Source organism: Carassius carassius, chromosome 39 (assembly GCF_963082965.1).
Source record: "Carassius carassius chromosome 39, fCarCar2.1, whole genome shotgun sequence".
Classification (NCBI taxonomy): Eukaryota; Metazoa; Chordata; class Actinopteri; order Cypriniformes; family Cyprinidae; genus Carassius; species Carassius carassius.
This window is the reverse complement of record NC_081793.1, coordinates 26,503,620-26,531,528: the sequence shown is the minus strand read 5'-3', so window position 1 is coordinate 26,531,528 and position 27,909 is coordinate 26,503,620. Positions and strand designations below refer to the sequence as shown.

The window sequence follows — 27,909 nt, the reverse complement described above, 5'->3', positions numbered from 1 at the left end:
AATTAAGGCCATTTTAAGTATGCTTGATGACCTGGCTAAATATTTCAACCAAAATGCAAAACCTTTTTTTCTTGGCTTTTGCGACAAAACACATTGCCTGCTCTCATCCTACCATACGGTCTCTGAGCATGAGTGTCTATCTTTCTCCAACTCCTGAAAACAACAGGTGCAGCGGCTCCAGTGGAGGATCCAGACTCATCTCTGGTGTGTGTGGGCCATGGAGGACTCATCTGGATGAGGGAAGACTTCTCTCGTTGGGCCTCTCGCACGCTTATTAACTTCAATCCAGCAGCTCGGCTGCAGCAAACTCATGCCAAATCACTCAAAACATTTGCAGTGCCTTTGTGTTCTTCGTCATCACTCCCTTGTCTGTTTTGTCTTGTTTTCTGTTTTGTAAAAAATAAATAAATAAAATAAACATTGTCAAAAAAACGAGGAAACAATTTAAGCACTCATTACTTCATTGAAGAGCAAGTTCCACATAAACAGGCATTTGAAATTCATTTTAGTTCCATATTGTGGTGTATTTCCAAGTGAAATAGGAAATAATAATAATAATTAAAAAAAAAAACAATAGGACTTATCTGGGAACTTATTGGATAGTGAAAAGTGGTCTCTCAATAACAAGTGCTTGAAAAACAAGAGTATAGAAAAGGAATAACACTAGTCAATCATGCATAAAAAGGATTGTGCATTAAAAAAATTCATTTTTGATTTCCATGAAACAACAAAAATAAGAATTAAGAAAGACTATTTTTGCATTTTGCACACGTTACATTCTCAGATATGCATTTCCTGATGATTTGAACGTGACCATCAGTGCGGTGGGATTTTGGAGCGCCTTCTCGCCTCCAGCTCCCTGATGAATATTCAGGAGTCCAGTGCCTTTTCACAGCCATCGCTGGCCTGCCTTTGGGGGGAAGACTCGACGAGTAGCAGATTATTTCAACCTGTGTGTGAAAGAGGCTCGTTCAGTCTTAAGCCACCTTACAAAGGATGAAATCTGACTTGCAAAACTCCTGTTGCTGCCCCAGAGCAGCGATTGAGATGGCTTACAGGTGGACCAAACCCCTGCAGCCCTCCATCATCATCATCATCATCGTCATCCTCAACTCCCAAATTGTCCTGGAAAGCAGGAGCAAGCTGGATCCGTCTTGGGCTGTTTTGTCCAAACTGGCGGCACAGATGGGATAATGACTTTTACAAACAGCATTCTGATGAAAGGAGGGGAAAAGGAGCAGTATGTAAAATGCACAAAGGCCTCCATAAGCACATCGGGCTCTGCATCTGGAACAAACTAATAAGATGTTTAATAATTTAGAAGCAAGCAGGCAGGCCTGCTGCAGCTGTTGTGTGCAGACGAGCATGAAAGGCGTCTATGTGGCAGCTGGCTCGTGCCTCTCCCCTGGTTTCGGTGTGGTGAGGAGACGGCAGATTTGGGATTAGTCAATCCCTGATACTCCTGCCCATCTGCCACGCTAACTCGCTCCGACAAAAGAGAGAGAAGAGAGGCAGTGCACCGTAACCTAAATTAGAAAATGGAGAGTCCAAGTCCTGAGTGCTGATTGGTCAGTACAGAGCTCCAGCATGCAAAATTACACAATATAGTAACAGTTGTGATGCAAAACACCTGTTTACTATCACTGTGTGGTTCCCATAGTGGTATTTGTAGCATTAATACTTTTTTTTTTTCAAAAAAATGTCTTTAATATTTTTTATACATATTACATTACATATATTTAAGTCTCTTTATGCTCACCAAGATCATGTAAAAATTACAATACTGTGAAATATTATTAAATTCTTCCGAAATCTTTTTACTATGCTAATTTGCTGATCAAAAACATTTATTATTAATATCAATGTAGAAAACAGTTTTTGCTGCTTAATATCTATTTATTGATTTATTTGAAATCATTACACACTACCATTTACAAGGTGTGGGTTAGTAAGGTAATTTATGTATGTATTTTTTTTTTTACAATTGTATCAACCTGTCCCCATTTGACAAGTCTTACATTTTTGAATATTTATTCAAATGTATTCCCAATTCAGCAGTATTACGTTAAATTGATAAAAACTGCCAGTAAAGACATTTATAATGTTACAAAATTTAAAACAAACACTGCTCTTTTGAAATTGAAAAACATATATTTCCACCAAAAATTTAAGAAGCAAAAACTCTTTTTAACATTGATCATAATAACATATTAGAATGATTTCTGAAGGATCACATGAGACTGGTGTCTGGAGTAATTATGCTGAAAATTCATCTTTAAATCAAATGAATAAATTACATTTGACTGTATATTCAAATAGAAATTGGATCTATTAAATTGTAATAATATTTCACAATATTACCATTTCAAAAATAAAATAAAAAAATACAGCCAGAGCATAAGAGACATCATTCAAATATATTAAAAATCACAAATTATTCATAAATTACAGTATAGACAGGTAGTTTATATTGTGAAAATCACAGGAAGCAAAAGCACATATTCAAGTGTACTCTCTCTCTCTCTCTCTCTCTCTCTCTCTCTCTCTCTCTCTCTCTCTCTCTCTCTCACACACACACACACACACACACCATAAAACAAGACTGGCCCTTCACCCCTGTGTGTGTTTTGTTGACATGTGGCTGGAGCTGTGGCACTATCATCCCGTTGCTCCAGGGCACGTTTTGCACTCCACACATTTTCACGAATACAAAATGTCGCTGGCCACAAACAATGCTCAGGTCTAATTGGCCGAATTAACCAAGTCTTGTCTCTCGTCCCCATACTGATTAGCAAAGCTCAGCTGGGACGGTGGGAGGGGTTGGGGAGCCAGAGGGGGGGTTGTGGGATTTGTAATGGGGGGGTGGGTGTGTGCCCAGGAAAGAGACCCAATCCTGGGTAGAGTCCCAGCTGGGCCGCCTGTCTCAGTACGAGGAACATCACAGTTAGCAGTGAGGGGGATTTGTTGCATTTTGCGCCTCTTTTGAAAATGGAATGGAATATAGATTCTTGGATCTGCTTTGTCCTAAAACACACAAGAAAAAACTTTTATAAAAATAATGTGGTATATATATATAACAGTATTGTTAAATTCAACATATTTTTAGATTGGCTGTATTAAATGTTACACTGCAAAATCAGTGCACACTGTTATAAGCAATGCCACATATGTAGGTAAAATAATGAAATTCTGGGAAAGCAGTAATGCCACAGTATTACACAGTGAACTCAGAATACCTTCACTACAGCATAGCAACACCCTGGCAACAGCTCACAACAGCCATTGTTGTTGAATAGGAGAGAGTCATTCATGTTATCTTCAGAAATCTAGTATATATATAATATAGAAATAAAAAAAAAAAAAAAAAATTAATGCAAGTAAAAAAAAAAAGTAAAATAAAGATATGCAAAACATTTTATGATGTATATTTATTTTATTTATTTGATTATTTTATTTGTTTTGTAAAAATATTGCTGTACTGGTTCATTTTCCTACAGAAATAACGCCTTAAATTATAAGCTTACCTAAAACAGTATTTACGATGCTCGGAATTACCTTCAGAAAATGCTAATCTAGTTTAGAGTTAGCACTTTCTTAACATCCTACTAGATTGATACGAAAAAAAAAAAAAATAATAATAATAATTCTATGCTCATCGTGAATCTAAAATTAATATAAAAGAATGTGTAGGACACTTCTAAATTTGTCATATCAATTTTAAGAACAATTTCAAGCCAATAAATCAAATCTAAACTACATAAAAGTTATCTGGAAGGTTCAGATCTCTATTTAGGTTTTTAATTTTATTTTTTATTTTTTGCTGATCATGTGGTGTATTTTTGGGAAGCCTTTTAACCTGCTGGTACTCCGGGGAGATATAAAAAAATTAGTCTCTAGTATCGGGTAGTAGATTAAACCTCAACTCCGACAAAACGAGGAATGGAGAACAAATCTTTCCCTCTATAATTTTTTCCGGGTGACTTTACCAAGGGGATGTGTGTTCAAGGTTGTGGGACAAGGTCCTGATAGTGACAAAGCACAAAGACGGGAGTTTATTCCACCTCAATATGGTGTGTGATCTCAGAGGAGATCTCACAGCTGTCCAATAGCTTGCCGTTGACTCCTTTACAGGAGTCCCATGTTACGCTCGTGAGATCAATCTCGTTATCTCTTCCTCTTTTAAGGCACGACTATAGCCAACAGTCGGAAGCACATTAAGTATTTTCCTCTCCACCGTGCTCCCATAAGGCCGCAAACAACAAACTCCCAGAGTTGGGATATGTTCGGGGAGGAGGCAGATATTCCAGCTGTACTCAAGTGCTGGTAGTTAATTCTTCACTCGCCCAGAGCCATCCGACTACCCTGCCAACCACGCTCCTGATGTACTTTTGCACGATTAAAACACATTTCCGATACAGTTAAGTTTCAGACGGCTGTCATTAATTATATTTTACTTAATTCCCAAGCCTTCTCCCTCTGTTCCTTTTCATTTATACTCTTTTTTTTTTTTTTTTCTCGCTTAACCCGCCTTGTGTTTTGGGAGCGTCCAATGCCGTCCTACTTAGCTTCCCTTTGTCTTGTGTGTGATCTTCAAATGGGAAGCATCACCGCTGATCAATCGTCCACATTTCTCGCAGCACCTCTGTTTAAACCTGGGAAATCACTCGATACTGGTGGAAAAAAGTATTCTATTCCCTGTAGAGCGGCTCGGTGCGTCTGTCTGGAGAAGTGGCGTTGGGAAAACTGATCTGATGGTGTTCTGATCTACTCTGCTTCTCGGAGGTTTTTACCCATTTTGTTTTGTTTCTCAACTGCACAAATAGATGCAAAGTGTAACTTATATTACTTGTACTTTATCATAACTTTGCAATTTTTTTCTTTCTTTCTTTTTTTTTATCCTGTATTATTCCTTGAGAATAAGTTTCATGCTAAGGCATTCTCATGCAAATGTTTCATGCAAACTTTTTAAAATATTTTTTTTATGCACTGTCAATAATACCAAATAAAATTATGATTGCTGTAATTTTTATCGCTATATTTTAGGAATTAGCACACTAACATTTAAATTGCTGTCCTTATTTATCCTGTCAACTACATAGTGAACTATATTGAAAAATTGTATATAGGTTTTGAACAGCATGCACACAACACATTTTTATGATCAGTGGTTTTTGTTTTGTTTTTTTTTTTGCAAAAGCAATATGCTATATCCTTATTCCTTGGGTATAAGTTTCAAGCTGACCACTGGTGCATTGTCAAATGTAAATAAATAAGTAATAATACATAAATGTGCATTAATAATTTTGAGTCATGGTAAACACTGCTTTTTACCTACACTGTTCATAATAATTAGAATAGTGATAATGATATAGTGACATAATAAATAGTGATTGTGAAGTTTTAAGGCCTCAAAAAGGATGAACTAAATAATAAAAGTAGTCCATATGACAATCATTCTTTGGAATTTCAATAACAATTCTCACTATTAACTAGTTGTTTATTACCATGCATATATATATTCATAGCATATTGGCTGTTTATTAGTACTTATGAATTACATATCAATGCTTAATTCTGCATGACCATATTCTACATCCCTTAAATCTGCCCAATACCTAAAGCTAGCAACTACCTTAACATTTATAAGCAGAAAAATAAGAGTTTATTGAGGCAAAAGTCATAGTTATTAGTTAGCTAATAGTGAGAATTGGCACTAAACTAAACAAGTTAATACATTCAGTGAACCGTATCAATGCTCCTGAAGCAGAGTGTAAGAACTTTCTGGAAGGTTATACAGGTTTTGAACATTAACAACAACAAAATTTAGATGCAAAATATAACTTCACAAATTGAGTTTTTTCCTCACAGACCACCACCTCTGCCTATCTCTCTCACTCTTTCACACACACACACACACACACACACACACACACACACACACACACACACACACACACCTCTTGTGCCCTGGAGCCTCATGGTCTGACTAAAATGACACGGGGGGGCTGCAGTGTTGCCGCGGGATACACAGGGCTCAAGGTGACCAGTGGGTTCTTTCATCAGCATCACGGATCGATACGGATTCGAACAGAGAGTCCTTCCGTGTCCCCGAGGACCAGTCTAGAGCGTCCAGCTGGGGGCGAGCCCTGAGCCAGGCAGCTTACACTGGAATCACACATACAGAGAGGATAATCAGACACAACCAGACAACCAGTATGATGACCATCACTATTAAAGCAATAATTCACTTGAAGATTAAATCATTTACCATTGCAAATATGCATGCTGTTCATACTATTTTCCATACAGTTCATAGTGATATCTGGAGGGCCAAAAAAAAAAAAAAAAACATTAAATCATAAAAGTCATTTATATGAGTCACATGATTGAAACATATATATATATATATATATATATATATATATATATATATATATATATATATATATATATATATATATATAAACATCACACAATAACCTCACAATTGCAATTAAGATCGCAATTACTAGCAGAAATAAATAAATAAATAAAATGGGTAATTGTGACTTTTTATCGAAAATATTCTTAATTTATATCGTCCAATCTGAATTAATAGATGAAAAGTATATAATCATTATATAATCACAATACGCTTCCATATATTAATAGATTAGAGGGAAAACAATGGTGAAAAATTACTTATTGTGACCACTATGAAATGTGTTTTTTATTTTTTTTATTTTTGACTATTCGTTTAAACTAAATGATTAAACATTAAGATTAAACTTGCATATTAATATTTGAGGTTGGACATTATGTGACCGGATCACGGTTACAGGTATCCCACCACTGCAGACATTTTTATTCTTGGCGTCCCATAATCCCAGACCAGGATGTTCCTGTGAAAGATTTCCAGCTGTGCAGATGATGATCGTACATTTATAAATGCAGATCCTAATTAGTGATGGGTTGCCGTCTGCGCTAAAGATGTTGCTGTTAAGAGCAACAGAGTTTTCCCTTAAATTGATCACTTGAGGAAATCAGGCTCAAACCCCCTTCCCTGTGCCATCCACACCCCGTTGCCCCCCTGAATCCCACCCTTTCACTTTCCGTTTGCATACAAGGCAATTACGGCATCATTGTGCGACGTGGCGTTCGGGTTGCAGCTGGACAGATATTTGAAACAAGTCAGTGTTTAATTAGGTTACACAGTCATTTCCTGCTCTGCAAATTAAAGCCCCAGAACCTCACACAATTAATCTGCGTCTGCAGGTCCCATGCGGTTCCCCTGGAGAACCCGCTCCGGTTCTTTAGATCTGACCCTCTGGGCCCTTGCTGCCACGGGGAGAAAAGCAATTATAAAAACAGCCCTCACTCTAATCGGCACAAACTCTTGCACACACATGGTTATTGATATTCCAGAAAAAAAGGCAAGTTAATTTAGCTCCTGACTTTTAATTGCTAAAACAGTTTTGTTATGTGCTACAGTACCAAATACAACCTTGATAACATAATACTCTTGTGTATTTAACAGCGTTTAGGGGGATATACTGTAAAGTTAGAGATATCATGCACAAATCACTCTGCACAAAACATTTGTATGTGAGCAAAAAACAAAAATAGTAATTAAAAATGTCCTTCACATGTTAAACAGTCATAGCCCACTTTCGAAACTCCCAAAGCAGCCGTTTGCACCCCGGACACCAAAAGCTGTGACTGCCCATAAAAGATATAACCAAATCAGCAATGTTGTACAGTAGCAGCCTTAGTGTAATTAAATTCCACATACTGAGTAATACTGTTTTGTGCAGAAGCCTGTAATGGAACTACATTTTTACTGCAATTTTAATTAGCGATGTTTACTAAGGCGAACATCACTATAGTTAGGGATGGGCAATATATCTAATGATATGATCATGCGCATCTAGTCAGTAAATCTGGTATCATGATTGCCGCTAAATCACCATCACCTGCTTTTAAATGGAGCGGCATTTAATAGACAGAGCCATAGATCATAAGGAGAACTATTTATTTGCAACAACTGATGCAGTGCAGCGTTATCAATGTAACATTTGGTTAGTCATTCTCTATGCTAAGGAAGTTCCAAACGCTTATACGAGACACTAGTGGATTTCATGCTGAGAGGCTTGATATGGTGCTCAGGTGGGATGCTTTTCCTTCTTTTTTTTTTTAAAACAAAGTTATGTGTGACAAAGTGGTACAGAAGAAGAACACAGAAAGAGAACAAGGAAAAGCCATTTGACCACACGCCATGCCCATGGCCTATTTCTGTAGATAATTTCCCCTAGAGTCAAATTTAATTGCTGCTTGAGTGTCCTCAATCTTTAAACATTCTCCATCATTCTCTGCGTCATTTATTTTTCAGGATGACAAAGGAACGGCTAAAAAAGGCAAGCAAACAGAAAATACCTAACCTTTAACAAATGACCCGGCGTGACAGGAAACTTAAAGAGCTGTTTAAGAAGGCCTGTCCTCATTGGTTTTTGCACACTAAAAGCCAGCTTAGGGCAGCAGAAGGGGGATTTGCATTCTCTTCAGAAGCTGACTTTGCAAGTGTGTTTGTCTACAAAGCAGTTTAAATTGAAGCTATGATTCATGTTTGCTGCTTTCAAGTTGCTCCTCGCTCAAGAACAGGACTTCACATTACTGTAGGCTAATTATTTGAAGCTGACTTGGGCAGGAGAAGACAGGTTGTCTGGGATGGAAAACATGCAGAAGTGGAGGGAAAACTAAATAAGAATACAGCAGACAACCAGCAAAGGTAAAACATGCTGGGAAACAAATCTGTATTTGTTTTACTTGTTTTAGTTATGTATGTATTCACTTTTAGTTATATAAGGTCACACTGAAAATGTATTGGAAGCTTACATTACTTATACTGTATTAACTTTTAATAGATTGACCTTGTCCCAGACACAAACTTTCAGTCTTAAACTATTCACCAACATACAAATAATACATTTTAAAGTATTATTAACTTTAATACAATAATCTAAAACATCTAAAGAAAGAGTGATATTTATACTTAATACTTAAACTTTCTTGCATTTCTAGTTTCCTGCATTTGCATGAATTCAAATTCGAAGAAATAGATTTAACAATACAACGCAATAATAATAATAATGCATTCACTGAATAACACAGACAAGAGAGGATTCAGTCACGCCGATAACTGTGACAGCTTTTTATTGGTGCTGAGAAAAAGTACCATGATTTTCTGTCCAAAATATTGTAACATAACTTTTTTAAAGATGCAATCTATGCAATCATCTCAGGGTAGCTTTGCGTCCATGCTAGACTACATCTGGATCACAGGTGCTACAGAAATCACACAATGGTTGGGGAATATCTGTCATTTGCCTCCATCAAAGTGCCTGAGTTTCACAGTGTCACACTGGATGCTCGGATTTTGCTCATCACTTTGATTGTTTTCCTCGGACCACGTGGGATTTCAGAGACGCTCCAGCTGAAGTTGGCTTTGAGACGCAGGAAACATCTGAGCAGCAAAGCCTCGTCCTTGCTGAGCAAATTAAAAATGTATTGGCACCCCTCCTCCCCGCTGACTTTCAATCGAACATGCCCACGTCTCACTGAAAATAATAATAATAAATATATATGTATATGTTTGATAGTCATTAAAAGACTTTTCTTACTTGCTCATCAAGTGGAAAAATACATCAGCGGCGTGTCCCGTCCTTGTTTTGATGTGCCGTCACCTTTGTTCTTGAGATGATGAGGTTAAGTTTTGGTGAGGAACTCTCCACGCTCTGCCTTCAGTCTTTCCATTTGTCTTTCATTTTGATTTTGTGACAGAACGGCGCACTGAGGGCATTGTTAGGGTACAGGGGATTCTCAGAAAGGAACTAAATATATTTTTTTGTTTTCATAATTAATTTAAAGTTTCGATGCAAGTTTGTCATGAACAAAGGAGAAGAAACGGCAAAGAGATTTCGGGTTTTTTAGAGTGAACGCTAGAAAACGAAAGCTTTGTGGTGGAGGGGTCTGAATAATTCATGCTCTGACAAGACAATGACATTATATTGTCCCACATTTCTTTTAAAGGAGCAAAACTGTATGCATGTGAAACAGCCTTAGCTCAATACATCTTTCATTGGAGACAAAATCACGCAGAAGACTAAGGCCTGCTGCTTCCCTCACAAAGCCACTACAACACGAGTCAAGGTCACAGAGTCAGAAGGATTGATTAAAAATCTAAAATATATAATATGTACATGTGTGTGTGTGTGTTTTACGTATGTTACATATGTTATACACTTATATGTACTGTACTTCAATATATTTATTGTAAGATATGCAACATAATGCAATTTTTTAATTAAATTATTGTAACAGATATAAACAAGTATTATTTTATTATACTTGAAATATAATTATAGTTTTTATTAATACAGATGTCTACTGATTAAATTATTTATTAAAGGTGCATAACAAAAAATAAATGACTAACGTTTCGATGTGGTTACATCTTCATCAGAGTCCTTGGAGAGAATGAGCAATGAAGCCATTAATAAGGATCATCAACAGGTGTGATTAAGGGGGCGTTGGCCACCCAAAACAAATACATCCCTCTGAACCAAGGTGTCACACTCATAAAACAATCATTAAAGGGCAAGTGCCCACATTATTACAAAGATCACAATACAATGGGAGTAAAAATATATTAATCTTAAACACTGTATTTTAATATGCTTAGGTGTTTAAAGGAAGCATGTTAAACTCAATTCATCATTTAGACCTAGAGGTTCTCGAGTGTTAAGTGTATGTATCCAAAACGCTTCCCTGCATAGAAGTTTATTAATAATGTCACCACCTCTGGGTGAAGGTAAGATTTTCTCAATTCCCCAATTGGTTGCCAATCAGCCAATCATGGTTCCCCTGCTTCTTTGAAGTTTTGGGGAATTGAGAAAATCTTACCTTCACCCAGAGGTGGTGACATTATTAATAAACTTCTATGCAGGGAAGCGTTTTGGATACATACACTTAACACTCGAGAACCTCTAGGTCTAAATGATGAATTGAGTTTAACATGCTTCCTTTAAACACCTAAGCATATTAAAATACAGTGTTTAAGATTAATATATTTTTACTCCCATTGTATTGTGATCTTTGTAATAATGTGGGCACTTGCCCTTTAATGATTGTTTTATGAGTGTGACACCTTGGTTCAGAGGGATGTATTTGTTTTGGGTGGCCAACGCCCCCTTAATCACACCTGTTGATGATCCTTATTAATGGCTTCATTGCTCATTCTCTCCAAGGACTCTGATGAAGATGTAACCACATCGAAACGTTAGTCATTTATTTTTTGTTATGCACCTTTAATAAATAATTTAATCAGTAGACATCTGTGCTGCACCGGCGATTCCTTTTGTTTGAATTGTTTTGTCCTGCCCTGGTTGCACCAGTTTGTCTGTGGATTACAGAAGCGCAGAGAACTCTCTTTTCTATCGACTACTACCAAGGCCAATAGGACAGGCCTCCACGTTCCCTGTTGCACGCTGTGAAAGAAAACAAGATGACCAGCTTTGAATCTATTAATGCAAGTACAAATGCACGATCAGAGACATTATCTTTTACTGATGAACAAGGTGCTAACATTATTGTGTCACACTCTTTATTCAAAGACACGTTTATGCCTCCAGTGCCTAATATACTGTCACTGACTAGAGAATTAGAAGATTTGAAAAAATCAGAGTCCAGATTTCTTTGGCATTCCATAACTTTATCAGAATATTGGAAAGCCAAGCGTATCCCTCGAGGTTTACGCATGAACAAAATCCCGTCATTTGGTCTGGATGATCAACCCTTCATGCAAAAATGGGAACACATTCTAAATAAATGCTCCCTTGATCTTATGCTCTTGATAATTGAGAAGACCAAATCTGAACAAGACAAAATAAAAACTGAAGTGAAACGGGTAGAAGATGAAATGAAGAGCAAAGTTAATGCAGAAAAGTTTGCTGAGGCTGCTGAAAAAATCTCTTCTACTCTATCTGGCTTTGTGAAGGACTTACAGAACTATAAGATAAGGAAATATGAACGGGACACTAAAGACTATGCAGACGGGACAGTATATGATTGGCAAGGAAGCAGAAGGAGGTTTCTTAGGAACAACCGTCCACCCATGCCTAAATCTAATAGGTACACGCCTCTTTCTACAGCGAGTGAGAGAGACTCCTCTGAAGATCTGAGTGACGTCGGAGGCGGCGCTTCACCATATCCCAACTCCACTTCTTTTTTGGATCGAGGTTACAAACGCGAAAGACAAAGACGAGGCGGGGCTCAAGGGGGAAGAAGAAGAGAAGCCCCACCACCCACGCGCTGGTCCCCGCGGAACCTCCAGAGGAGACTGTAATCAATATTTCGGACATTGACCTCACGGATACAGAGAAAGTAGTGCTTCGCAAAGGACTTTCCTTTGCCCCGTCGAATCAAAGTGACTCTTTCTCTCTTAAAGTGGACTCATTCAAATTCTTTAGACAGCTTCACCTTAAACATTTCTTTTCTAGGTCCAATGTCTTATCCAATGGTCATACTGTATGTAGAAATTATGATTCTAATACTAAGGAGACCCCTAGAGAAATGACTCCCTTTAAAAAGAAATCAAGGTTCTTACCCTCTTCTAATTTAAATCCTACCATTGTCACTTTTAGTCAGCTAGTTGAGCAAGACATGGCTAAAATAAGTAGGCCCTTTCCTCCCAAAAATAAAAATATGGAAAAAAGTGAACTGGATGCGCTACGCTCTTTGGAATCTAGACATGACATTATTATTCGTCCAGCTGACAAGGGAGGCGCTGTTGTGGTTATGGGCTTAAAGAACTACGATTGTGGTATATTTAAATTATTAAATGATGAAAAACATTATCAGCTCCTTCCTCATAATCCTACTTCCAGCACAAAAAATATGATTAATGAATTTATTGATACATCTCATAAAAAAGGCTGGATTACTGATAAAGAAAAGGCTTTTCTACTTATTGACCACCCTCGATGTCCAGTATTCTATGGTTTACCTAAAATTCACAAACGACTTGAAGACCCTCCTTTGCGCCCCATTGTATCTAGTATAGGCAGCCTAACCGAACCTCTCTCTCAATTTGTTGATTTTTTTTTTAAGACAATATGTTCACAGTTTACCATCATACCTTGGGGATACAACTGATGTGTTAAATTTGATTGACAATTGGAAGTGTGAAAGCAATGATGTCCTTGTATCGTTGGATGTACAAAGTCTCTATACATGCATACCCCACCATATAGGCCTACAAGCCATATTGTATTACCTTACCAAACGCCCCATTGATGTTTTGCCTCCTTCAGAATTCCTTGTTAATCTTGCCGAGATCATTTTATCTAATAACTTTTTCAAATACTATGATAAATTCTATTTACAACTTCAGGGGACTGCAATGGGGTCCTCGTTTGCACCCTCATATGCTTGTTTGGTGATGGGCCTATGGGAAGAAAAATATATAGAGAACATTGAAAATAACCCGTTCCATTCCAAAATATCACTTTGGCGCAGATATATAGATGATATTCTATTAATATGGAAGGGCACACTTAGTGAGTTAAATAATTTTCTGACTTATGTAAATTCTACTACAGATTATTTGTCTTTTACTATGGAGTTTAACAAGCAGTCCATTGATTTCTTAGACCTTACCATTTCTAAGGATGTAAATAATATCTTACAATCTACTATCTACCGTAAACCTCTTAGCAGGAATACCCTGTTAAGAGCAGACAGTAATCACTCACCTCACTTGATTCGTAATATACCAGTGGGCCAGTTCTTACGAGTCAGAAGAAATTGTAGTACCACAAGTGAATTTATGTCAAAAGCAGCCCACCTAGCGCGTCTTTTTGATCAAAGAGGTTATGATAAATCTGATATTTCTAAAGCTTGGGATAGGGCTTTTAACACAGACCGTGCCTCATTATTAAAGAAAAAACCTAAGCCTCATACGACATCTAAAGTATTTTTTTCAACTAGCTACACTCCAGCAGCAGGAAGAATAAAGAACATCATTCGCAAACATTGGCACGTTCTTAATAGTGACCCGACACTCAAAGACATCTGCGCTGAGCCGCCCAGGTTCATTTTTAGACGTGCCCGTAACATTCGTGACCGATTGGTTCATTCAGATATGAGTATCCCACCTTCTACTACTTGGCTTCCTAGCCCACCTCTGGGTTTCTATAAATGTGGCAATTGTGCGCAATGCTCCAACTCGACCAATGCGAAAGATTTTTCACATCCCCGTACTGGTAAGAAATATTCTATTTCTTCATTTATTAACTGTAACAGTACTCATGTAGTATACCTTCTGAAGTGTCCCTGTGGACTGGTGTACATAGGTCAAACAAAACGTCAACTTAAACTGAGGATAGCTGAACACAAAACAGCAATTCGTACTCAGAACTTAACATATGCCATGGCGAGGCACTATAAGCAGGCCAATCATGGTTCCCCTGCTTCTTTGAAGTTTTGGGGAATTGAGAAAATCTTACCTTCACCCAGAGGTGGTGACATTATTAATAAACTTCTATGCAGGGAAGCGTTTTGGATACATACACTTAACACTCGAGAACCTCTAGGTCTAAATGATGAATTGAGTTTAACATGCTTCCTTTAAACACCTAAGCATATTAAAATACAGTGTTTAAGATTAATATATTTTTACTCCCATTGTATTGTGATCTTTGTAATAATGTGGGCACTTGCCCTTTAATGATTGTTTTATGAGTGTGACACCTTGGTTCAGAGGGATGTATTTGTTTTGGGTGGCCAACGCCCCCTTAATCACACCTGTTGATGATCCTTATTAATGGCTTCATTGCTCATTCTCTCCAAGGACTCTGATGAAGATGTAACCACATCGAAACGTTAGTCATTTATTTTTTGTTATGCACCTTTAATAAATAATTTAATCAGTAGACATCTGTGCTGCACCGGCGATTCCTTTTGTTTGAATTGTTTTGTCCTGCCCTGGTTGCACCAGTTTGTCTGTGGATTACAGAAGCGCAGAGAACTCTCTTTTCTATCAGTTTTTATTAATATTTTGAATCCATTTTTATTTTAATATTTTACATTTTCATCTTCATTATAAAGTTTTAGTAATTTAGTTGTGCATTTTGGTCATTTTAGTAGTTTTTTGTTTATTTTTATTTCAGTTTTAGTTATTTTAGTGCAAGTTAAAATTAAATTATACATTACATTAACTTAAAATAAGAAATGCTGCCTTGGCAATTGGCTAAAATAAAAAAGCTAAAAATGTATATATTAATTCATTTAATGATTGTGTTAAGTAATGCAAATAGATTTACTATTCATTTTGGTTTTAGGCTGTAGCAGTTTTTGGAAACATAAGCAGCAAACGGCATGTTTCCAAAGTGTATTTGCGATCAAGTGTGCCATTGAGCATGTAGTTGTTGAGGCCATGTTCAGTATGCACATCCTGGTGGTGAGGAGGGCATTTGTGCCCTGTGGACAGACTAAGAAGTGATTGTACACGAGGGAATAAGACAAGGACACCAGACTGGCAACTTCGACTCAGCAGTGACAAGAGCTCAGCGGTGTCAAACATCCATCAGCTATGTGGCCACACTTTGATTTAAGACTGTAGCTGCCTTAGCAGGTTGGGATGGGCAGTGTGTGTTTGTGTGATGGAGTTATCACACTCTCACATGATAAAGCATGTAGATGAGGCAAGAGGGCACCTGGAAGCCCAGAGTATCGCCCTCATCACATCTTTACCTCTGTTTGTTAAGAGTTTTAAGCAAAAGTCCAGGCTTGTAAAGTCCAGACCCACTTGGAAGAGCCCCCGAGACCCTTTGGATGCAGAAAGACCACAACGCATATATATATATATATATATATAACTCAAATGCAGATTATAAAATACATAGTTCTCTAGATTCTACTTGAGCCATCTATCTATCGACCTATCTAAATATCAATGCATTTGATATGTTATGGCAGTAGTAGATAAACTAGAATTTTAAAGTGACAAATGTATTGTATAATTGTTTATACATTATTAATATATATATATATATATATATATATATATATGATTATATATATATATATATATATATATATATATATATATATATATATATATATATATATATGATTATATATATATATATATATATATATATATATATATATATATATATATATGATTATATAAATGCAACTATTTATTAATGGTTGGTTTATTTTACCATTGCTTTTGCCGTTGTTTTATAAAATTAATGACTTCTGAAATCTTTACATAAATAATATTTAAATAATAAATTTTTACTTTTAATGTCCAAAGCTACAAATTCTGTCACTATGGTGGTACCTTTTTAAAAGAACTTTAGTAATAATGTGCTTTTGAACTTTATGAACCCCTAAAAGATGCTTACATATTAGTACCTTTTGAAAGCATACTGTCCCAGTGACAGATTTTATACCCTTTATCTAAGCATTTAGGTTCTTTCTAAATCAGTCTGTTGGATTTGAGATGTCATGGCTGTGTTGTATCAAACACACATGCTCACTGCCCGCCAGTGTCCCCCAGCTAAGCTCATTCTAGTCTAATTAATTTGCTCTTATTAGCTAAATATGCTTCTGAAGGGCCAGTCTCTGTGATGTGACACTATTTGCCCAGTGGAGCTCCTGTAATAAAGTGTACAAATTCACCAGATAATTGTGCGCTGATACTGGTGGTGCCCCTCAAGTGCGTACACTTGAACCCATGGTGCTCCAGGCCCTGCTGTGCGTGTGTGTGTGTGTGTGTGCGTGTGTGTGTGTGAGAGAGATGGGGGTTGGTCGGACTGCATTATTCATCTCTACTGCTGAGTTTGAGGGTGGCGTTGGGGAAACGGCTTCCCTCCCAACTCTGTCTGAGCTCAAGGAGAGGCAGAACGTTAACAGGCCAGACCTGTTCACATGAACTAATAGCTCAAAGCCACTCTCAAAGACAGATAAATAGATATTTAAATTGCATTTACTTTGGAAATTCAACTGAGATAGTTTTCATTAGACATGTAATCACTGGCTGAATGCAAACGGAGTAATGTCGCCTTACTTAAGATGAAAGAAATTAAACCAGATTCCTACTTTGCTCTTAAGACTAATGACACGTTCCTGCCATACTGGTGTTGCTATTAAAATGATAATTTAAGGTGACAGGTTTAAGCAATAATCAAATCTGCACTCAGATATAAAATGAAAGCTGTCATTTAGGAAAAGAACACAGCAGATAAACCTGGAAAAATATCCTTATTAACCTGAAACACTTACAGGGGTCAAAAACACTATTTCTTTTTTCCCATATCTTACTTTTCACTTCATATTACAGATGTTCCATAATTGGTGTGTCTTTGATCAAGGGAACTAGTATTTCCATCTATCCATCCATCCATCCATCCATCCATCTATCTCATAAAATAAATAAATAAATGTTGCAAAAATATAAACAGAAACAGAAACGTAAAGAAACTTGTTTGTCAAAAACAGAAGGCGAAGCAAAACTCGTCACATAGAGTAACAGGTCCCAATGGCAGAAGAATCTCCCTCCCCTTTTGATTCATCCCTTGCAGTTTTTGTGTATCGGTATGCCCGCGCCACTCGCAACTGGTCCGCATTCTTCCCACCCCGCGGGAGCTTGCACTGTCCATCTGAAATTCTGCTGGAATAAAAATTTCATTGGCATTCTCCTTCATACTCCAATAAAAGAAGATACATGGACTTATTGGAGGTCGGGAGATTCCATCCAGCATAAAGCCTTGCCTGCTAGAATCATTCTTAGGGGCCATAAAAAGTGTGCATGTCAAACGAGCCCCAGGGACGGCCCCTCAGCTGAGGTGATCTGCAGGTTTAGCAAAGCGAATTGACTGGACACGTCAGTTAATTAGGCATTTCAATACACCATTTCTCAGACAGGCTTTTCTAGGCGAGTGTGGGTAACTGAATATATTTCTTCCCTTTCAAGCTTTACAGCCGAGCTCTATATCTAAAGCTTTGCGCAGCTGAAAGATGGGGATGCTGTCTTTAACTAGGATTGACAGAGGCTCGCTCCTGAAACACATCACCAGAATTGGAGAATAGGTAAATTTGTCAGGAGACAAAGGCCTGCCAGAGTTTGAGGCAATACGTGCTGTATATTTTTCAGATAATAAGGCATTAAATAGATCTGAACAGCTCAAAGAGGGATCTGGGCGGTTATTGCAGAAGCGCGGCAGGCAGAAATCCCTGACAATACCCTGTTCAGACAGTTTTACATTGTTTCAACGCACATTTATCATCTTTCTACGTCCAAATGTGATCACTCACTGCACTCTACAGTACATCATATATTACATTATTCCAGGAGGGCAAAGATTCTCGTGACTGCTGAGAAATAGACCCCGGCACACGCTCTCTCTCCTCCTCTCCATAAATGACGGCGCTGTCTTACTGCCTTCTGCCAATTTAAACTAACAGTCTATAAATCTCAGCGGCTATGCTACACATGGTGCTTTACGAAAGCTTTAACTCAAATAATGTGTTTTACAACTAGATTTTTACATTGTCTGAGCCTGAGGGCTGCTTGCACATGCACAACTGTTTCAGGTGGTTGTCAAGGTGTTGCTATGTGGTTGCTTACTAGTTTAAGTCAAAAGAATCCATCCCCAGGATCATCCACGGTTTCTTGCAGTGCATATGATTTGTCCATTTGTCAGGAGTGTTGCTAAGATGTTCTGATGGTTTTTAGTACAATTCTTTGTGGTTGTTAAACAGCCTAAGGCTTCCTCAAGACTCTACAAATAGGATGCATGGAAAATGCAAGGAACTTTTTCCAAATGCTGGGAAAAAAAATTGGGAAGTCTGACTGTCTCTCTTCAACATGCACAAATGTTGTGGGATGAGGTAATAGCCAAAATGTTTCTTGAGCAATAATAACAATGATGCTTTGCCTTTGCAAATGCTACTAACTTGTACAAAAACAAGAAAAATAAGTCCAGGTAGTTGATGAACAAATCAATGTTGAATTGGTCAAAGTGTGACCCGCCACAATTCTTCTATCAAGTCAAATAAAGCATATCAGAGTTTGCTAATGAAAGAAAGCAATATGAACTTGTATAGTGTATGTTGAAATTAAATGGAAATAAAATTTGAATCAAAATGTACTAACTAGTATTTTGGTGAAATTAACTTCTTTCTGGTGAAGTCTCCCGAACTTCTCAAAGCATTAACTTTGCTTAAACCCATCTCTTTAACGTCAGCCTCAAGCTTGTATTCAGATCGGCCTCCATCCACACAGCAACCTAAAGAAAGATGCAGCACCAATGTATGTCACAATATGGAAGAAAAGATCTGACACTACTTTCATTACTTTGCAACTTCACTATGAAATGCCATGTTGACCTTGAGGCCCAAAAACCCATTTTACATACACAATCAAGTAAAACTGGGTGATAAGAAAAAAGTAGGGCACTTGACTTTATCAAATGGTAACTAATTGGATCCTAAAAGTGGACGTTACATAGCTGAATCGAGGCATGTAGCTGAAGTGGATTGGTTGGAAAGTGTAGGGATTTGTAAAAAATTACTGCCAAGAACACTGCCAAAATTATCCACAAATAACGCAACAAGGTGGGTGAAAATACTAAAAGCTACAAAAATGATCCACTATTTTTGGGAAGTTGTTATTCCCTGTGTAGACAAAGTCATAAAGTTTTAGTCAAAATGACTAGAACACAAAATAAGGCTTCAATTTGGAATAAACTGCAATGCTGAATCACAATATGACCAGGGATGCAAACACGGTTCATTTCCTTTCTGTTGACCTAAATCTCTGCTTGTCAGCAACAACCAGCGTCGAGAAGAAATAACCATCGCACAGACACAGCAATTCATCTCAGTCATCTCTGCTCCTGCTCATTTACTGACAGTGACGGAGGTATCCTGGACCAAAAGAACACCAGCGCAGAGTGACGGAGGGAAATCAGAAGACTGTCAACAACACAAGGGGAGGAAGTGGCCTCGACACGGCCCTGTTTGGCTCCACGTCACGGCTGTTTGACTCAGACAGAGATGGATATGGTAATGTTTGTTGAGTCAGGTGAGTTTGTGTTTATTTCTATCTTAACAAGCTGCGAGAGGGAGTACGAGCACGTGCTCGCGTAACTTTTGGCAGCGGTGTCGTGAGATGGGGGTTGGTTGACAGGGCTTCCCGATAGAGGCTTTCAGGTCTCTTTACACTGGCTTCTGAGGACTTTTCATGTTCTTATGGAAAATATCCCTTTGAAATCCCTGCGCTGCACATTTTAATCTCATTTGTGGGGCAGAGTGATGCTGAGACAGGCCTGGGGAGAGCGCAAGTGTTTCTCTAGCTCTCGCTCTCCCTCCTTTTTCTTAGCATAATGTCATTCGTTAGAAGAATCCCTAGGCTGACATCGCTGGAGTGATTTAATTGATTTTAATCATCCACCTGAGAGAGGGAATTTGCGTCCTCTGTCCTGGAAGATAATGCTGCCGTCTTTGAGGATATATCTCACTCCTCATTAATGCTCTGCCATCTCCTGTCACATTGTAAAAGGAAACTTTTGGAAATCACAGCTAGGCATTTGCATAACTAATTGCGACAATGTGTGTCGTTTCCCTTTTACTCTCTGTGTGGATGCAATTCAGTGTGAATTAGTTTGAGCAGCACCATCAAAACGTACTGTATAGTCCTTTAACATCGATTTTGATTTCCCATTTAGATGAATGGGAACGCTTAAAAAAAAGTTCCCTCTATGAATATTATTCCTTCCTGGATGCCACTGGTTAATTTTCCTTTGCAAAACAAAACAAATATATAAAAAAGATCACATCCCCAAAATTTAAAGACATTTTTAACAAAATATAAATTACACTTAATGCTACTTTAGTGAATATCATAGCATTACCATGATTTTCATTGGCATATTTTAGAAGTAACATCATACTTTGTGTAATAAGAAATGCACAATAAAAATAAACATTGTAAGTTGACATTACAATAAAACCCCATTTTTTTATAAGTTAAGTTTTCATTCTTATTTGAACTGATCTGAATCACAAAAAAACATAATTACTGCCGCCTCACCTATTCACCTGTGAGACAACCGCTTTTGTTTTCTGTCTCTCTGTAGATTTGGTCAGACAGTATCTTGCCCCTGTAATGAGCAGACGTCTGGTGAAGTCTGGTGTCTATCAAAGCCGCTGATAATAACTAATGCATAGAATTGATTTGAAAGTTCACCTCGTATCCACAAATTCCCTTGTGCTGATAATCAGCTAACGTGCTTTCACACTGACGCTGCTGAGACCTTCCCTCTCTCTCTCTCTCTCTCTCTCTCTCTCTCAGAGTTTCACCTCCTTCACATTTGGAAGCAACATATTGTCCCTTCAGGATTCACATAAACTAGTCTATATTTTCACTCCAGGAAAGAAGCATATAGGTTTATTTGTAGTATTTGGACTTTATATTTAATCATTGATGCATGATTGAAACCTGTCAAGACCATGTTCAGGTCATATTTCATTCCAAAATAAAATAAAGAATTTGGAAATGAAGTATTTTTACAAAATGATAGTATTACAATACTGCATTTTGTTTCTCTCTCTCTCAAAACTAACAACTTTATTATTATTATTGCTTTTTTTTTCATTGCCAATTTTTTATTTGAGGATAAAATATTATTTACTTTGGAATAAATTTCACTCACAATTTGGCAAGAAATACAGAAACTGCAAGTAATACAATTAATTAAACATTACATTTTGAAATAGAAAAATTGAAATAGTATTTTCTTGTAAAATACTAGAATAATATTTGTTTGATTTATTTGTTTGTATGTATGTGTAATTGACAATTACAGTAATTTAACTATAAAATTACAAAAGGTGAAATAGTACTTCCTGTGAAATAGTATATATATATATATATATATTTTTTTTTTTTTGTAAAATGTACTAGAACAATCTTTGTTTTATTTAGAACATATCTATTTATTTGTTTGTTTAATTGATAATTAAATTAATTAAAATTGTAAATTTTACAAAAGGCTCATATATGACTGTGACAAATATAGATTGATATTCAATTTAAAAAGTCTGCGAGACAATTGATGCGCACAAACGACTTTCATTTGCGAGAAATTTTTTTTTAAGGACAAAAACCATTATCTTTCAAATGAGTGTAAATGTTTGGCCTAAAACGTCCCTTCTCAGTGAAATGATTTGCCCCTATTTGCATGAACCATTTTATGAGCTTAGAAAGTTATTAATAATTTCTCAATGATTCCAATATATCTAATTAAAGATGAAGTTTGTTTACATTTATAAATTATAAATGTGTTTTAGCTACTGTAAATCCTATAATGGTCTGTAGCTTTAAGGAAATGATATGAATGAATGCTTAAACCAAATATAAATATTTTTGAGACAAATAATTATTCACTTTTGAGATTAAAAATGCATAACCACATTGAAATCAAAGAGAAATTTGAGGTGGAAATCACTGGTTTTCTCCTCTCATATCAGTCGTGTGTGCAGACGGCTATGTGCCTCAATAAACACTAAAATTATTCCTTATAGCTTAAGGGTGAATTTTCGTGAAATGACGTGTTCCTCCGAAAGTTTTAATTTCCTTTCTCTTCTCCCTTTAGAGTTCCAGTACAATTTGTTTTATAAAGAAATCTGGAGGAAAAGCAAATGGATTGCAAAACAGAGCTGTAACAAACCATTAGTTTGAAAATGGGATGGTGAATATTATAGTACACAAGAATAGCAAAACATGCTGGAGAAAAAAAAAATCCTGCCTGGGGAAGGAATTTAAATATGTAGTTTACTAATATTTAATTTATTGGCTTCGCAGGGGAACTGAGCATTTAGCAGCCGCATTTTTAGATCAGAGACAGAAAAATACAGTGATTAATGTTTCCTCAGACTGACCACAAAATATCTTGAATGCTCTAAAGCCAAATTCAACCACAACTCCCAGAAAAAATATACCACTTTCCTTAGCCAACACTCAGATTTCATTTGACATCCATGTTGTGCAACTGTTTAAAATATAATAGTCATCCATTTTAAAGGAAAATAATCAATCTTCTCAATCTTTTATCAAAATTGTATATTTTACTCCTATTTTCAACTGAGATTATGTATCCTTTCTTCATCTCCGACCACCTCCATTCTGGTGCATAACATCCACTTTGCATGTTTCATGCTGTTTAATGTAGACTCAAGCTAAATAAAAAGCATTAATTTTGCTGTGATTTGGTGAGAAGCACCATCTAAATGGATCTACATTTGTGCTCAAGTCTAAAGACCTCAACTGGATGCTCACCTGGGTTAAATTTACTTTCCTTGACATGTTCACACCTCCATCCATGGTGATATTCTCACAGTGCCCAGCTGTTTAACTGCCATTGCTTTAGATCTATCAGATCCATCAGATCCATCTATCTGGAGGAAACATCTTAGTAACACTAACTTTGCATTATGCATCTGCACTGGGGAAAGAGTGGTCCTCTTCCCCTGAAGATCTTTTTCTCACCATCTCTCTCTCTCGCTTCATACCGGGCATCTTGCTTCACGCTGCTTCGTATTAGAGCAAATTAGCTTTGTAAATACTTTTTTTTATTCTCTCATATGAAAATTTGCTGGTGTGTGTTACTTGCTGTGCTGAGTAAACAGCAAATGTTGCTTTGTTTTGATTTTCGAGTGCAATCTTAATTGCAAAAACACAATCAGCTGTTTGTAGGGAGGGTGTTTAATCTTTGAGTTTAATGATTTGAGGGAGTGCATGCCAGAGGAATCTTTTTATTGCTTCCCAAAGGGCGTTTCTTTTTCTTCCTCTTCTTTCTTCTCTTCAGCTCACTTCAACATTATACTGCAATTTCTAAGGGGCTGTTAACAAATGATGAGTCGTTGTAATATATATATATATATATATATATATATATCCATTTATAAATGCTCACGCACTGATGCGCGGATTACACACTCCTCCATCTCACACAGAAACAGAGAGAGCGCGCACATATAGCTCTATTGTTTGTGTTTTAACAGCTTAAAATCAGTTGTTTTAAACTGCAGTGCTTACAAACACATGCAAACAAAGTTTTCGTGAGCACGCGCACACTATTCATGTTTCTGCCTGCATCCCTGTGCGTGTAATGCATGTGAGACTGCATTCATTCAGGTGATGAAAAAGTACTGCCGTAAAGGATGCATTTTGCGGCACTACGAAATAAATGATATGCATAATATGAAATGATATCGTCCATCCGTTATATATCGTCATATTGCCCAGCCCTAGTGAGAACTATAGATGTCTACACAGAGAGTTCCAAGTATGGGTGTCTTGAAGGAACAACAGTTTGAATCTTTATTAGCACGTTAAAATTGACAAAATTTATAGTTTGATACCTGAATAAAAACATATCCATCTAATTACACACGCTTGCAATGAATTGGCCAAGCATTTGCATTTGTGTTTACATACAAACTTGAAGGCCTTAGAAGTCAGTTGCCTATGTCAAACACAAGCTCAAAGCTATTATCTTTTTTACAGTGTTTTTTTACGGTTGAACATACCACTAGTTGTCTCGATCCTGAATCCTCCTCACTGTCCCAAATATCCCACAAGCATGTTAAACTGCACAGCGCTAGGGCTTGTAATTCAGCAAATTCAAATTCGGATCACTCTCGCCCTCTCTCCTATACAGCTACTTTTACAGAGCTTCATTAATCTTTGTTGAATACAATGACATACATCTTTAATGTGCTTGCTGTCAAGTCGCATTTCAGTTAGAGTGCAGCAAAGTGAATGACAGAAAGCAATATTAATAAATTTAACATGGACTGTATACATTTTTAACAGAACAAGAATGGGAGGCCGAGCTCATCTACCCCTCCCTCCCTCCCTCTGTTTTCAAACCGACGGATTTTACCAGCGAACGGGACAGGCGCATTTTCTCAAAGTTGAGGCCCTCAATATAAATAGATTTACATGTCATTAATAAGTAAATTAGGAAAACGCCTTTCAAGTGAAGACAAGTACATAAGCATAATCTCCATATTAAAGGAGTATCCTTTGAAAAGCCACAGAGGAATTTGAGGAGTCAGGCGATATGTCATGCCGCTCTCGTCTGCTTTCTCTACACCTTTAATTACGGAGGAGTTTTATTATGGATCCAGCGTCTCTCTACCAGGAAACGAGCTGTATGCAGAGCCACCTATGATCATTTTTTACACACCGAGGCCTGATTTTCCAAGTTGAGTTAGTGACAGCTCTCCTCGTACTTGTTTCTTACTGCTGTATTAATATTAAAATATTAAGATTAATTCCATCAAAGCTCACTCGAAGAAGAAAAAACGAATCCAAAAATGACGATTAAGGATGCTATTTCAAATTAAAAAAAAATTACTGCTGTGATTTTTGGCTTTCGCTCCAGGTCCCAGCAGAGATAATTTGCTGTACGTTTAAACCCGATGAGAACCCTGTCTGTCTGTGTTAAATAAGAAAGTTACGCTTGATATGAGACATGTTTTCGCAGTAGCTTTAGCGATTATAGGAAATCATATGCAAAGCCGGAGTCCTGATCCGAAGTTAATTTATAATTGTGTAGAAGTTATTAATTAGCCTTCAAGTTATTAGAAGATCATGCACTACAAAGGATTTCTTTTACACACAACAACGCGGGATGGAAGCACTTCCATAGTCCCTTTTTTCTCTCTCCCTTTCTCCCAGGATGTTTATTTATTTATTTATTTGGATAAAACCTTTCAAGAGGAACACAAGTTTGAACCCCTGCCAGGATAGGTGTTTGTTCAAAGCCACCATGTGCTTCCAAGGTTATGACTGTTGTTTTTATAAAGAGAAGTCTATGTTTGCTAATTGCATGGTTGAAATCTATTTCATAATATGAATGCATGTAGAAAATGATTTGCTACGTGTTTTAAAGAAATTTAATCCGTGTGACCCAAATATCTGAAGTCTGTCTCACCCTCCAGTGAATGCCACATTGAAACACCCTGGAAATACCATATTGGATCCAATTTTCCATCACAGGCTGGCTGCCAAACTAATTAATTTAGTGTGGAATGGGCAGTTAGCTCGCACTGTGCCGACAGCAGAACACATAAATAAAGATCATGACGATAGCACGTATCCCGATGAGCAGATTGGACACATATGCACACTTACTGTCAATCACAGTTACGTCCACGATGGGCTGCCTGCCTCTCCGCAATATGGTGCAGTTAGCGGCGCATGCTGCGGAGGCAGATATTCAGCACGAGCGAGTCACATTTGCCTGATACACGCATGATAGCATCACTAAAGAATATGCCGATGAATTAGCGTCAGATGCTCATTTGCTAAAAGAAAAGGGGAGCTTTGAAAGCTTCAAGCTACTCAGAAACTGAGAGACAATTCTAAAAATGCAGTCTGCTATGCTACAAGCAAACTAACAATATCTTATTATATAACTATCAGATGAAGTATTGAATTTTCACATTAATATTTATCTGGCACAAAAATCTCAAATACAGTGATGGCAACTGATGCATTTACACAAACTGCAACTAAAAACACTACAAGTCTCATTAATGTAAACTCATTTGTATTACTGAGTTGAAAATAGTGGTGAACAGTGGCATTAACTCGCTAAAAAGAAATGGGATGACTGCTTAGTGACACAAATAATTCATCCAAATGAGCCAATTCACTAAAATGAATGAGATTTTTCGATTTGACATGAGACAGTCTTTGTAGGAAAGCAAAAAGTAACAGTGTTGCTACACTGAAAAAAAAAAAAAGAATCTAATAATAATAATTAAGTAGAATTTAATTTAAAAAAGATACGAAACAATTTTTACTCAGTAATTGCTAGTAGATTTAAAAAAAGAATTACAATTTTTTGTTTCATTTACAGATTCGAAATGTTTAAAGTGCAGATTTTCCTGAAACCAGCTGAGCTATTTTTACAATACTGAAAAATCTTATTAGTATCAATACTTTTAGCTAGTGATAATTTTCAAAATAATATAGCTAATATTTCTTTTAAACAACACTGCATTGCTCAAAATTGCAACATTAGCTAAACAACTATTGTTACAGTTAAAATGTTGCCAGTTTACCATAGACTGATATCAAATCAAAAAGGTAAAAAGGTCTCGAGTTCACTTTTAATCGGCTGATTCTGGTCAGTATGCATATGTGTACTGTGGCTTAAATTATTGTGGAGTGGTCCATGTACCAGAAAAACACTTTGGATATGCTCAAAAGGAGCCCCATCTCAAAGGAAGTATATCCTCAAAGAAATGGAGTATATCTGAAATTCTTTTTAATGTCTGGATAGGCTGCAGAGTGAAGCTGCGGCCTACTGGTGACTCTACCATTAACGAATGGCCTAGATTCATACGACCCCATCTCTCTCTCTCTCTCTCTCTCTCTCTCTCTCTCTCTTTCACACTGATGCAACGTATCTGCTTATTAGAGGTGCAAAACTATAAAACTACATACAAGTACACATATGGGTCATTCCTGTTACGCAGAACCTGTAAAAAGAAGAGAATTTAAAATGTGGACTTTATTTTAAAGGAAATGTGTAAAAAATAAAATGGTATACAGCTAATAAACAGCAAAAGTTTTTCTTTTTCTTTGCATTATTATATTTTTGATATTATTAAATTTATTTCTAAAATTTTAATCAAACTGGATAGTGTTTGAGGGTGACCTACTATTACCACAGGGAAAAAAAATAATAATCAAATCCATTGCTAATGCTTACTGACCTTGGTGCTGTTGTTTTCCCTCCAAAGTGATGTCACTTCCTGGAATGTGATGTCATTAAGTAACTA

At 36.9% G+C, this 27,909-nt stretch overlaps 1 long non-coding RNA gene across 2 annotated transcripts; it reads right to left on the bottom strand.

The window, feature by feature from the left end:
- LOC132121107 (uncharacterized) lies at positions 1-27,909 on the bottom strand. 2 transcript variants are annotated; one of them, XR_009426237.1, is made up of 3 exons: positions 27,844-27,909; positions 5,958-6,165; positions 1-386 (listed from the first exon to the last, which is right to left on the bottom strand). It is a non-coding gene; the product is annotated as an uncharacterized LOC132121107 (long non-coding RNA). The 2 variants fall into 2 exon arrangements; XR_009426238.1 differs by lacking the exon at positions 27,844-27,909 and adding an exon at positions 6,269-6,300.